This window comes from Marmota marmota, unplaced genomic scaffold, assembly GCF_001458135.2.
Source record: "Marmota marmota marmota unplaced genomic scaffold, marMar, whole genome shotgun sequence".
Classification (NCBI taxonomy): domain Eukaryota; kingdom Metazoa; phylum Chordata; class Mammalia; order Rodentia; family Sciuridae; genus Marmota; species Marmota marmota.
In genome coordinates, this window is record NW_026000249.1 from 26,752,484 (window position 1) to 26,766,764 (window position 14,281).

Consider the following 14,281-nt stretch of genomic DNA (forward strand, 5'->3'; position numbering starts at 1 on the left):
CTAGTGTTAGTAAATATGGAAAAGCAAATGGTACCTAGCCAAGAACTCATAATCAAAATGCTCAGGTCACCCTCTAGTACCATTTCATTTTGTGCTGGGCTTCTATTACTGTGTGTGTGTGTGTGTGTGTGTGTGTGTGTGTGGTGCTGGGGATGGAACCCAGGACCTTGTGCATGCTAGGCAAGTATACCAGTGTGCTATGCCCCCAGCCCTTGCATTGCTCTCTGAGCCAGGGCATTTGAGTATTTAAAGATAACAGACACTGAATCAATACTAGGTGCTTGGGCAAGAGAGTTTGAGCAAAATCTGATGAGTCCAGGGAGCAGTTCATTGTGTCCAGAAGCTTCTCCACTTTCTGTGTTGGAAAAGGTGGTAGGCGAGAGGCAAACTTTTATTCGATCACTCTGTGTGTGGTGAAATAGAAGAGAGACAGTGTCACCTCTACAGTGAGACTGCAGAAGTTAATGACAGATATCTACCATCACCTTCCATTTTCCCACACAATTTCATCCCCACGATGCCTATAGCCGCAAGATGCACCATTGGGAAAGTTGCTAAGATGACAGTGGCAGGGGTTTGGTAGAAGACCCTGTGGTCTTAGGTCCCTAGCACTCAGAACAAGGAGAATTCAGCAGCTCCTGGTCCTCTTAAGGCATTACCATCGGTGTCTGTATGAGATCCAAAGCCTGCCTAATCTTTTGAGTCACCCTCATTGAAATATATGTGATCCAGAGAGCCAGAGGGGTGGGGCATCACCCCTAGTTCATTATCAATCAAACAGGACCATATCACAGACTAGGTGTTAGTTAATGGAGACCCAGTACCATGCGGCTCTAAGAGGTGACTATTGAGATCCCAGCCCAGCAGAGCAGGTCAATGGGGCAATGAGGAAGAAGAATGGCTGTAATATTCTGTCATTCTCCAGTGCACTCAGAACCTGAGGAGTCACCCTCAATTTCTCCACTCCAGCTCCACTGGCTCCCATGGTATATGTTGGCTCTACCTACCATGGTACATGTTGGCAACAGTCCTACCTCAGGACATTTGCATATCTCCTCCACTTGAATCTCCTGGCAAAGTCCACTCTCACCTATTCCTGTGTTTGCTCAAGTCACACCAAAGCAATGATGCCTTCCCCAACCACCTTACTATAGATTAATATCCTCCTCACCTTGATCTGTCCCCCTCTAGTGCATTCTTACTATAGTAACATCACCTTCTAATATGCTATGTAAGTGAATAATGAGAATGGAGTTTCACTAAGGCTCAGATTTGCTCTGTCTGTACTCTGGTGTATCCAAGTGGTGGCACATAGCAAGTGCTTGTGGAGACCTTGGTCTTGCTTCACAGCCCAGGGCACCATCAGCTACATATTCCTTGCTGTGTGATACCTTGGAACACAACTCTGCAGACTTTGATGCGAATAGCACACCCTGGAGTTATGCAACTTGGAGGGGCAGAGCCCAATATTTGTGGAAAGGAGGCTAAGGGCCATATTCTCTCTCTGCCTTCCTCTTGATCTGCTGACCTCTATAAAATCCTTTCCAAGACTTCTAATTCTAAACCTTCCTATATTTCTAAACCTTCCCTGTGTTAGAATGGGGAAGCTGGCATGAAGCGCTGGGCTGATTTTGTTTGTTTGTAGTTTCTGTTCAAACTTGGACATCTTATTTCCAAGAGATGTGAGAAATGCACTGGATAAGCTGTCCACAGCAGTTTCTCCTAAGGGTTCCTGCCAAAAACTGCATGGGATTTCAGGGTCTGGTTTGCTTCGCCTCCTTCAGGTAAGCTTGTTTATAAAAAGGAAACATTTGTGCCGCTCAGCAGATTTGAGAGACCCAGTGGGAATGGCTGTTTATTTGTCTTTTGATCACAAAGCCTGGGGTTTGGCTCCAAGGCTGAAGGTCTTGAGGCCTCTTTATCTCCTCCCCCTGAGACTTTAATCTCTCTTCTGACATTCTTTTGGCTCACAGGGTGCCTTGGGAGTTGGGGAAAGAGGAGGTTGCAGGTGGACAAAGATTTCTGGGCCTCATCAGAGTTTCTGTCCTTAGTGTGACCTCCCACCAGGGACTATGGTTCCTTTTGAGATCAGTTCCAGAGCCTAACCTCTACCTCCTCTTTGTCCTACAAACAACCAAAAGGAAGAGAAAACAAAGCCACCCACCCTCAAACCCCAGGAAACGTTTATTTTGAGGAGTGAATCTCTTGTGTTTGAAGCCACATCTTATCACTCGCCTTTTATGGAATCTGAGAGATGAAGTGAGGTGAAGGGTCACGGCGTGCAATTCACTCATTTTATAGATGAGAACACAGCAATCCTGCAATCCACAGGGGTGCTGGTGTCTGTCCGAAACACACAGCTTCTCTGTAAAGGTTGCTGGACGGGTCCCCTGTTGTGTGACCCCCTCAGGCGATTTTCAGGGCACCCCCATGACTGTGTGCAATGTGAGCTGTCTATGGCCAGCCCTAAACCTCAGCGAGCAGAGACTATTTTCTTTGAATCAGCATGCACCACACCACGCCGTGCTCCCCACAGGGGCACATATTGAGAAAATGAAATTCAAATCACCCCTCTGGTACGCTTTGTGCTCCCTTTCCTGATTACACACACAGAGAAGCTGATTCTGCAGGTGACCAGGTGGGCGTGTATAGGGCCAGGCAGCGAAGCCTGCAAGAAGGACACCCGGGTTCTTTCCTGTCTCCAGCTGCTTCTGACAGGAACCCCAGAGCCCAGCCTGGGGCTGAGAACAAGTTGGGCCTCCATGAGGGACTTTGATCCTTGCCTGGTCTCTTGCTTCCCTAAGAAGTTGAACAACCTTTTAGGGTATATGGCTGCACCCATGTTCCACCCCCTCCCTTGGCCCTAGGCCAAATGAACACCTGGGTGTTGGGTGACCTCAAGAGATTGTGAATCCACTTTGAGCCTTATTCCTCGAGTCATTCCGCTTCCCAGCAGATTGTGTGAAGTCTCTCTTTAAAAAAAAATAAATAAAAAGTCTGAGCTCAGTGAAGTGATTTTACTCATGCAGAAAACTATAAAGGTAAAAGATGAAACTCTGAGAGCAAACCTTTGTGCTCTCCGGGTCTCCTGGAAAAAGAGGGCAGGCAGGGCTTGTACACACGAGGCAGGAGCTGCTTGTGTAGAAATGGAAATGCTCCCCCGTCTTTCCTTCCACACTAAGTTGCTTCATTATATTTTCAGGCGAGCGAGTCATGGGGTCCTGGTGTGCGGTGCTGTCTTTTTCAATTAATGCTTTTCACAGAAGTTCAGGTTTTAAACATCTCCCCCTCTCTTCCCAGGTCTGTTACATTTCCCAGAATGGTTCCCAGCGCTGGAGATAATTCCTTTTCGGAGAACCTACATTTCTCACCTGCTGATTGCAATTAGCCACTGCCAGCTGGGGCCTGGTGCGCAGCTGAAAAGCTAACAAGAAGTGGAGACCACGCGGAACCCAGACAGGGCATAGGAGGTGCATGAATAAGGAATGGTGCCCATGTTTATGAGATGCTCCTGTGAATTTGAGGCTTCCCAACCCTTTGCAAAGCCCTCCCTCTTCCAGCCCTATGCCACCCCCACCTCCCCTATTTTTTTTTGGTCTCTGGGTTTGTAGCCTACACTTAACATCACAGTCACGAATTTACCACTAAGTACATTTTGTTAGGCAATAAACAGCCTTGGAAGAAAAATGAAATGCAACTAGGACTTCTGTTCCAATAATATTTGGGAGCTGTGGTGGATTCAAGCAGGTCTCACATGTGAGTCTTAGAACTAACATTCACCATGAGGGCTGACAGGGTTTCCAGAAGCCTTGGGAACCCTTAATCTGACTCCCTCCTTTTGCGGATGAAGACAATGAATCCTAGAAGGGGAACATGGCTCATCCAAAGTCTTAGAGGAAGTTGTAGGACTCGGTGATGTCCATGTCACCTGACGTCCAGCTCTGGGCTCTAACTACTGAACAGGCTTGCTTTTGACCATCCTGGCCTGTGAGGGAAGCATCAAGAAGATTGCCCAGAATTAGAAGCCAGTGTCTTGGACAATGTGGCCTCCAACCCAAGGCAACCTTATTTCTTTCCCCATGGGTCAATCCTGGCCCCTGGGACCAATGAGAATACCCCCGGGCACTTTTGTCCAGGGTTGATACCCAGTTTCCGTGGCTCATAGCTGCTGACTCCAATCCTGTGACTGCCCCCTATGGAGGGTATTCTCCCACTTTGGGGCTATCTTGGAATTGGCAACAGAGGGGACTGATGCCCAGCCAAGGGGCAATTAGCAGCTGTCCCTGGTCACTTTGCAATGTAAATGGAGGAATATCAACATGGTGAGGTCTGGGCTTAGGGTGTGAACATATTCGTTTGGTGGGTTTGAGCTTAAACTTTCCAGCCCTTTCTACTCAGAGGGTAGGACATTCTCTGCCCTACTCACCTTCCACTAGGAGATCCTGATTATAAGATTTCTGTTCAGGGAGTTGGATAGGCTTCTAGGCAGTAATGACAAAACCTGGATTTTGAACTCCAACCTCAGCTCCATTTTGTGGTTGGCATATCTCTCAGCCTGTTTTCTCATCCATAACACACTCATGATACATATTAGTCCATTCCCATTACTATAACAAAATACCAGAGACTTGGTACTTTATAAAGAAAAGAGCTTTATTTAGCTCAGAGTTCTGGAGCTTCAAGAGCATAGTGCTGGATTCTCCTCAACTCTGGTGAAAGCCTCATGATGGATGGAATCAAAATGGTGGGAACATGTGTGGAATGGGTCTCATGGCAAGGCAAGAGCAGAGAGGGGCAAGGTTTGCTCTTTCATAACAACTTGCTCTTGTGGGACCAGGGTCTCTTGACAACTACATTAATCACTTCTGAGGGGAGTATCCCAATGATCTAATCATCTTCCACTTGGCCCCACCTCTTCAAGGTTCCACCACTTCCACACCACTACACTGGTGACCAAGCCCTGAGAACATGAAATTTTGGGGGAAAATACACATCTAAACCATAGCTTAATGTGTGGCTTATTGGGCTTTTTGAAAGGGTAAGGGAAAGAGACATAGTTAAACGTGGGTTTTCTATAAGTGTTCACTTTCCTTCCTCTAGTACTAACTTTCCATTTTACTGATAAAGAAAACCAAGGTCTAGAGAAATAAAGATACCCTCCTAAAGCTACTTACTCATTCATTACTTTCACTCACCTACTTTGCCTCCTACGAGGCACTCAGGGAGGAAACCAGAATGAACTTTACTAATACAAAGTTCATTCTGCAAACACAAGTTTGGTAAATGTTTAACAATTAGCTCAGAGGTCAGGAGAGGGAAGGTGAGGAGAAAGTTCGGATTTGTAGTGTTGCTGGTTGTTATTTTAAGGTAATCTATATGTGTAATCATAAAAAATTATACAGGGTGATCCCCTCTCTCCTTGATCCAGTTTCCTCCAATGCAAAATTGCAGAACAATGTCACAGCCAGTATATTGACATGATATAATACATCGATATTTATATTTGCCCAGTTTTATTTGTACTTGTGTGTGTGTTTGGTTCTAAGTAATTTTATCACAATATATAGGTTCCCATGGTCAATACCAGTCAAGGGACAGAACAGTTGATTACCACAAGCACCACTCTTTTGCCATCTTCACCTTCCTCCTTGTGTACCTTGCCTTTGATCTTTATACCTGACAACCTTTAATCTGCCATTTATGTCTAAAATTTTGTCATTTCAAAATCTCATAGTATGTATAATTCATACAGTGTGTAATCTTTGGAGATGGGATTTTTTTCCACTCAACATGATTTTATCAAATTTCATCCAAGTTATGTATCAATTGTTCATTATTTTTTTTTATTGTTGAGTAATATTCCATGGTGTGGCTATACTGCAATTTTTTCTACTATTCACCTGTTGAAGGAAAATGGTTTGTTTATACATTTAGGCTGTTATGTATAATGCTCCTGTGACAATTCATACATAAGATTTTCTGGTGAAAAAGCATCTGCTTTTGGGCTGGGGTTGTGGCTCAGTGGTTGAGTGCTTGCCTAGCATGTGTGAGGCACTGGGTTCGACCCTCAGCACCACATTAAAATAAATAAATGCATTGTGTTCATATACAACTAAAAAAAACTTTTAAAAAGTGTCTGCTCTTCCCCTAAGATTGGGAACAAAATTTATTCTTACCACAAAAATCACCAGCGTAAATTCTAATCAGTGCTTTATTCAAGAAAGAGAAATGAAAGTTTAAGTATTAGAAAATAAGAAAGAAAAATTTCCCTATTGCAGAGGATGTGATTGTGTATGGAGAAAATCTTATTCCCATCTCTTTGGAAATTGTGCACTCTGCCCAAGAAGGCAATGGCTGCATCCTATGGTAGATATAGCTTAGTTTTATAGGGAAAAAAAATGCCAAATTGTTTTCCAGAGTGACTGTACCATTTGACATTCTCATCATCAGTGTATGAGACATCTGGTTTCTCTGCATCTTCACCAGCATTTAGTGTTTGTCACTATTCTTTATTTTAGCAATTCTGGTAGAATCACTTCATACGTGATGTATCATTGTGGTTTTAGTTTGCATTTTTCTAATAGCTAATGAAGCCAAACATCTTTTCGTGTGCTTATTTGTCATATGTAGAACCATTTTGGTGAAGTGTCTCTTTATGACTTTTGTCCATTTTTTAACTGAACTGTTTGTTTTTTACTGTTCAGTTTTGAGAGTTCTTTATATTCTAAATACTAGTCTTTTGTGTCAAATACGTGGTTTGCAGATATTTTCTTCCAGTCCATACATTACTTTTCAGTCTCATTATAGGGTGTTTCACAAAGCAAAAGTTGTTTTGATGAAGTCTAATTCATTAGTTTTTCACTTGTGTTTTGAGTGTCAAGTCGAATTTTTTTTTTGCTTGTTTGTATATCACAAATATTTTCTCCTATTTTCAAATGTTTATATTATGGTTTAATATTTTACATTTAATTAACTTTCTGATCTTTCTTTCTTTCTTTCTTTCTTTCTTTCTTTCTTTCTTTCTTTCGTGTGTGGTACTGGGGATTGAACCCAGAGTCTTACTCATGCTATGCAAGTTATATACCACTGAGCTACTTGCCCAGTCCTTCATTTTTTATTTTGAATTAATTTTTCTAGAAAGTGTGACATTTAGATCAAGGTTCATCCTTTCTTTCCCTACCTTTCCCATCCCTCCCCTCCCCTTCCCTTCCATTATGTCCCATTTCCTTCCTTTTGTTCTTCTCTCTTCTCTTTGCCCTATGGGTGTCCAATTGTTTCAGAATTATTTGTGGAAAATGCTATTTTTTTTTCTCATGAAATTATTTTTGCACCTCAGTTAAAACTTGGGCATATCTTTCTGGGTTCTCTTTTCCATTGATCTGTCTCCATTTCTCTATCAATCTGACGTTCTTTTCTCATCATAGAGCATATAACAAAACAAGTCTTGTAAGGGAGGCAATTAAAGAGGAAATAATTAAAAAGTAGGGAAAACAGAGGTATGTCAGAAAATTAATTAATATATATATTAATTATTTTAAAAAATATTTGTTATGTTAATAGTGTTTTAAGTCTCTTAAATGTAATAATTCATTGTGATTTCTTTAACACCCTAAATAAGTGTTAGTTTTAGTACTTATAATAATAAGTCTTAATGTTGGGTAGATTAATTCCTCCCATTTTATTCATCTTAAGATTGAATTGGCTGTTCTAGGGTTTGTGTTTTTCCATATAAATTTTAAAATAATTTTATCTATGTCTACCAAAAATCTTTGTGGGATTTTGTTTGGAATTGTATTAAACCTATATATCAACTTGAGGAAAATTGAGATTCTTACTATGTCAAGACTTCTAATCAGCTTATTGAATTGCCTCTCAACTTACCAAGTCTTTTTAAATTTCTTTTATCAGTATTTTGTACTTTGCATATATAGCATACCATAAATGTTTGATTAAGCATATACTTATGTATTTCTTACAGTACACAGATCCTACAAATATCTTGTTCCCTGCATACTTAAAATTGTATTTACAATCACCTGATGGTAAATGGCATTATGTTTTTAATTTTGGCTTCCACATGTTCACTGTTAGTATGTAAAATGTGTTGACCTTATATCCTGAAAGACTGCCAAACTCATTTGTTGGTTCTAGGATTTTTGTTTTGTAGATTCATTGGGATTTCTGCAAAAAAAAAATCACATTTTCTGCAAATGGGAAATATTTCTTTCTTTTTGATATTGATGTCTTTCTTTTTCTTTTTCTTTTCTTTTGCATGGACTAGAACTTTCCATACTCTGAAATGTGCAGTGAGAATGAACTATGTTTCCAACCTTAGGGGGAGAGCAGACTGTCTTTCATCAGTAAGTTTGATGACAGCTGTGGATTTCTTTTATATGTTATTTATTGCTGTAGTTCTATTTATAACCTACTGAGAGCTTTTTATTTTTTTACCATAAAGAGTACTTAATTTTTAAATGTTTGTTTTTTTAATTCCACAGATACAATCATATGATTTTTCTTTTTTGATTTGTTGATATGATTGTTAACATTGATTGATTTTTGAATGTTGTCTTTGCACACCTAGAATAAATCCCACTTGATGATAGCATATCATTATTTGTACACATTGGTGCATTAGGTATGGTAATATTTATTGAGGATGTTTGTTTCTAAACTTGAGTTCATATTGGGCTATATTTTTATATTGGCATCTTCTACTTTTAGAATCAATATAATTTTGGCCTTGCCAAATGAGTTTAAAAGTATGGCCCCCTGTCCTATTTTCTGGAGGAGATTGGGTGAAATTGGTATTAACTATGACTGGTAAAATTTCCATCTATCTGGCAATTTCTTTTTGGATAGTTTTAAATTACAAATTCAATTTCTTTAATGGTTATGGTAGTATTGTAATTGTCTATTTCATCTTGATTGTGGTTTGCTAGTTCATGCATTTGGACAAATTGGTCCATTTCTTTCAAATTGTCAAATTTCTGAACATAAAGTTGTTCATTGTATTTCTTTATTATCATTTTTAATGGTTGCAGGAGGTATAATGATGCTTATGTGTCACTTTTGTTGGGGTTTTATCAATTTTTTTCCATGTACCACCTTTTGTTTCATTGATTGGGGGGGCATGTTTTCCTGTTTTCAACTTCACTTATTTCTGCTCTTATATATTATTATTTCATATCATTTATCTGTTTTGGCTTTACTTCACTGTTATTTTTCTTGTTTTTTGAAGAATGAATGTAGATTATTGATTTGAGACCTTTTCTCCTTTCTAATAAAAACATTTTGTGCTATAAATTTCCCTTTCATCAATGTTTAGCTGCTTCCTACAAGTTTTGATGTTTTATTTTCATTTTAACTAAGTCATATGCATTTAAAATTTTTTGAAACTTCATTTTTTTCATGGATTGCTTAGAAGTGCATTGTTTCATTTCCAATTGTTGGAGATTTTCTTATTTTATTTCTGTTATTGATTTCTACTTTGATTTCATTATCATTGAGGAATATAGTCTGTATTACTTCAATGCTTTGAAATGTTTGGGGATTAGTTTTATAATCAATCTTGAAGAATGTCTCATTGGTAGTTTAAAAGAATGTGCATTATGCTGTTGATAAGTCTTTAAGAAATGTCAGTTTGATCCAGTTGGTTGATGGCACTGTTCAGTTCTCTGTCTCTTGGCTCATTTTTTGTCTAGTGGTTCTATAAATTACTGAGTAAGGGATTGAATTGTCCAACCATAATTGTGGATCTGTCTATTTTTTTCTTTGATCTCTATCAGTTTTTGTGTCATGCATTTTGAAGCTCTGTTGATTGGTATATATGCATTTAGAATCATTATATCTTCCTGGGGGAATCAATCTTCTTGTAATAATGTGATGAACATCTTTTACCTAGTAAAATTATTTGTTCTGAAGTATACTTTATCTAATATTAATATAATTTGATGTATTTGTAAAAAATAATGTTTGCATGATATCATTTTTTAATTCTTGTACTTTCAGCATACCTATGTCATTGTGTTTGCATTGAATTTATTTTAGAAAATATAGTTGTGTCATTACATTTTATCTACTTTGTCAATTATATTTTTAGTTGGCATATTTTGACCACTTCCATTTAAAATAATTATTAATCTGATAGCCTTATGTCTGCCATTTGATTGCTTGCTTTTTTCTGTTTTCTGTTTCTTTGTTTCTCTTTTCTTGCCTTCCTGTGGGTTATTTGAATATATTTTAGGATTCCATCTGAATTTAGTTATATTATTTTTAGTATATATCTTGAATAGTTTCCTTACTGGTTGTTCTAGGTGGCACAATATGTATACATAACTTATTACGGCCTACTGGAATCAGTGTTTTACTGGTTTGAATGAAGAATTGAAATTTTATTTCTTTTTATGTCCCTTTACCTTCCCCAATTTAAAAATATAATTGTTTCAAATATTTTCTCTACATTCATTAAGAACTACACAAATGTTACAAAAGTTTCGCTTTGACCATCAAATGTGATTGAAAAAACTTGTGGAAAGGACCAAACTCTCTTATACTTGCTCTTATTTTTACCTACGGCATTATTTCTTCTTCTTTCTGAAGTTTTAATCCTTCTGTTATAGTTTCCTTTCTGTTCAGAGAGCTTCCTTTAACTATTCTTTAAGTATAAGTTTCCTAGGAATATGTTCTCTTACTTTTCCTTTTTATGAGAATGTCTTAATTTCTTCTTCATTCCTAGAGGATGACTTCACAATGTATAGAATTCACACTTCACAGTTCTTTTTAAAAAATGGTGTGCCACTTCCTCTGGCCTCCATGGTGTTTGTAGAGAAATCAGCTGTCATTTGGATTGCTGTTCCCTCTAGATAATGCATTGTTTCTCTTTGGTTGCTTTTTAGATATTTTTGTCTTTAGTTTTCAAAAGTTTAATTATTGTCTCATTAATGAATTTCTTTGAGTTTATCTATGTGAGCTCTACTCCTTGACTCTGTATGTTTAGGTGCTTTGCCAAATTTAGGAATTTTTCAGCCATTATTTGTTCAAAGTGAAGAAGCCTACATTCTTTTCAGGCCAACATTCTTTCCTATCTATTTTTGAAATGCTAATGATATTAATTTAGATTTTTATTATTATTCAAAGGTCCGTTAGGTTTTCTTTTTTCAGTCTATTTTCTCTATTATTCAGACTCAGTAAATTTTGTTACTTTTTAAAAATCAAATCCAGTGATTCTCTCTTTTGTCATCTCCACTCTGCTATGAGTCCATCTTGTTAGTTTAAAAAAAAAATGAGTTCTTGCGGCTGGGGTTGTGGCTCAGTGGTAGAGCACTTGTCTAGCATATGTGAGGCACCAGGTTTGATCCTGAACACCACATATAAATAAATAAATAAATAAAAGTATAAAAAATACAATAACTTTTTTTTAAATTCAGTTCTTATATTTTTCAAATCTATAATTTTCATTTGGTCCTTTTTTGGTATAACTTTGTTTTTCTTTGCTGTGTTCTTTTTATTTCAAAGAAATTCATGATTCTTCATTGAAGCAAGTTTATGGTGGCTGCTTTGAAATCTATGTCAGATGCTTTAAAATCTGATTCATCTGGTTATTGACATCAGTTGACTACCTTTCTGGTTTATACTATGATTTTTTTGTTCTTATATAATGAGTATTTTTAATTCTATCTTGAACTTTTTAATATTATTTAGGTGACTCATTATTTAAATCTTTTATCTTAGGAGGCATTTCCCTGTTTACATTTAGTTTGTAGGTTTAATACTACATTTTGGGGTTATAGTTTCAGTAACTTAAATTTTCTGAAACTATGTGATAATAATCTGGTCTGCTTTATTCATCTGGTTCTGTTTGAGCTTTTGTGAGATTCTAGCTGGTGCCACTTGCAGGTACTTCCATGGATCTCTCAATGTTGTTAGATGAGGAGTGAGGGTACCAGATATACAAGAAGTAGAGAATTTCATGTTCAATCTCACCTGTTGATGTTTGGCTTTCCACTCTATTTCCACAGATGCCTCTGGAAAGTAAAGAGCCTACCTGAGTGCCTTATGCCACAGAGTGGAGAACCAGGATCCATAAGGAATGGGTGACTGGCTTTAGATCTAGATTCTGAAAACTCAAGCCCTGTGTCAACTTCTACATCTGGGTCAATGGATAACAAATATGGAACTTGCTATTTCTACTGACACTTGCATAAAGACCCACCTATTACTGGCTGATCTGGGGTGTGGGTGGACTATTTAACTCAGGACCTACCTACTCTTACCTACTGCTGTTTTTGATTGTGGGTCAAGGGATGGATTTCCTTCCTGAGTTCTTCTGATACCAAGATTGGTAGATCGTCCTACCACTGCCACTGGGTGTTGGTGTCCCTGCTAAGTCCCTGCTGGCTTTCCTTGTTCCTGGTAAATAATGAAAGATAAAAAAGAAATCCTATGGAAGTCACTGCTCATCATGGTGTTGCTGTTAAACTCTTGAGATCTGTAGTGAGTTTTCTTCTATCCAACATTCAGACTTTTTACCATTTTCTGTTGAATTATTTCCAAGGTATTTCATTATATTTAAAGTGAAAGAACAGGGAAAATTGATTCTATTCTATTTTGTCTCTCAATTGGAAGCCATTATTTTAAATTAAAATTATTGCTCAGAATAGGAGTATTTTCTGGGTGATAGATATATGAGTATTCATTTTATGTTATTCTCTACAGTCCTATAGGTTCGATACACCAAAAATGTCTAATGTAAGGTTATGCCACATATAAGATACTCTCCCATTACAAGTGCAGTCTCTCCTACTTTGGTTTATTCTATTTTATATTTATTCTATTATATTTTGGTCAACGAAATATGTGCATGGTCAAGACTCATTAGCCAGAAATGATTTCAATCAATGATAGTTTGGGATGATCATCTGAGAGAATGAATTAAAAACAAGGCAAAGAAATCTAATGCAAATTTAGTCATTATGCCTGGGGACGTGGCCTCACAGTTGCAAGAGTTAGATGTCCATATAAGCTTGTCTTTTAAAGGTCACTTTAAAAAGCAATGCAATAAATGATTCTTATGATATTTTAAAAATTGTTTTAATATGAGAATGGAAACTTGAAACTTCAGATATTTCTACTGACATTATCCTACATAGATTAAGGTGTTCTATATCTCAACTTTGAGGGAAATGAAGATGATATGACTTGGAGAACTGCAATAGATGACTCAAGCATGTATCTATGAAACATGTCCCTAAGAAGGTCACTGATGTCAAACATTAATGATTAGTTTAAGGACAATTGTTTCATAAGAAAAATAATAATATTTCCAAATCAATATTTTGATTTATGTAAAACATGGTTTTAAGTATATATATGTAACTTTATTAGAAAATTAAATATTATATAGACCTTTTAGTATTCTATGTCTTTGAAAGCTTATATATTTGAGGTGACCAAAAAATCTTTTTAAAAGATCTTCTAATCTAGAAATTTGGAGGTTATATTTGCTATATATTTATATGTAATTATTTTGATATTTCAAATACCAAAAAATTACAGCTGTGAATCTATCACCTGTGTTATAGTTTGAATCTAAAATGTACCCCAAAGGCTCATGTGTTGAAGACCTGGATCCCAATGCAGCAACATTCAAAAGTGGGACTCTTGGGGAAAAAAAAGTTGGATCATGACGGCTCTAATCTCATCAATGGGTCAATTCACTAATGAGTTCATAATTGAATGGACTACTGGGAGAAGATAGAAACTGTAGGAGGTGCAGTCTAGATGGAGGAAGAGGTCTCTAAGAGAATGTCCTGAAATGGTATATCTTTTTTTTTCTTTTTTTATTTTTTATTGGTTGTTCAAAACATTACAAAGCTCATGGCATATCATCTTTCATACATTTGACTCAGTTGGGCTATGAACTCCCATTTTTACCCCAAATACAAATTGCAGAATCACATCAGTTACACATTCACATTTTTACATACTGCCATATTATTGACTGTTGTATTCTGCTACCTTTCCTATCCTCTACTATCCCCCCTCCCCTCCCCTCCCATCTTCCCTCTCTACCTCATCTGCTGTTGTTCAATTCTTTCCCTTGTCCCCCCCCCCATTCCCCTCACAAAGACTTCTTTGTACACAGCTTTCATGCTTTTCTATCCTTCCTTCCCCTGGATATTCACCATTTTCATGTATGTCTAATGAGATCAACACATAGTTATATATTTGAAAAGAAAACATGTGTCTGTTTTGAGTTTCAAAATATTATGTAAATTTT

At 37.4% G+C, this 14,281-nt stretch overlaps 1 long non-coding RNA gene across 2 annotated transcripts; it reads left to right on the forward strand.

The window, feature by feature from the left end:
* Nucleotides 1–1,320: 1,320 nt before the first annotated feature.
* LOC107144302 lies at nt 1,321–13,931 on the forward strand. Of its 2 annotated transcripts, XR_007344734.1 has the most exons (3): nt 1,415–1,784; nt 3,301–3,470; nt 12,021–13,931. It is a non-coding gene; the product is annotated as an uncharacterized LOC107144302 (long non-coding RNA). The 2 variants fall into 2 exon arrangements; XR_001503781.2 differs by lacking the exon at nt 12,021–13,931 and having other exon boundaries at nt 1,321–1,784; nt 3,301–6,079.
* Nucleotides 13,932–14,281: the final 350 nt, after the last annotated feature.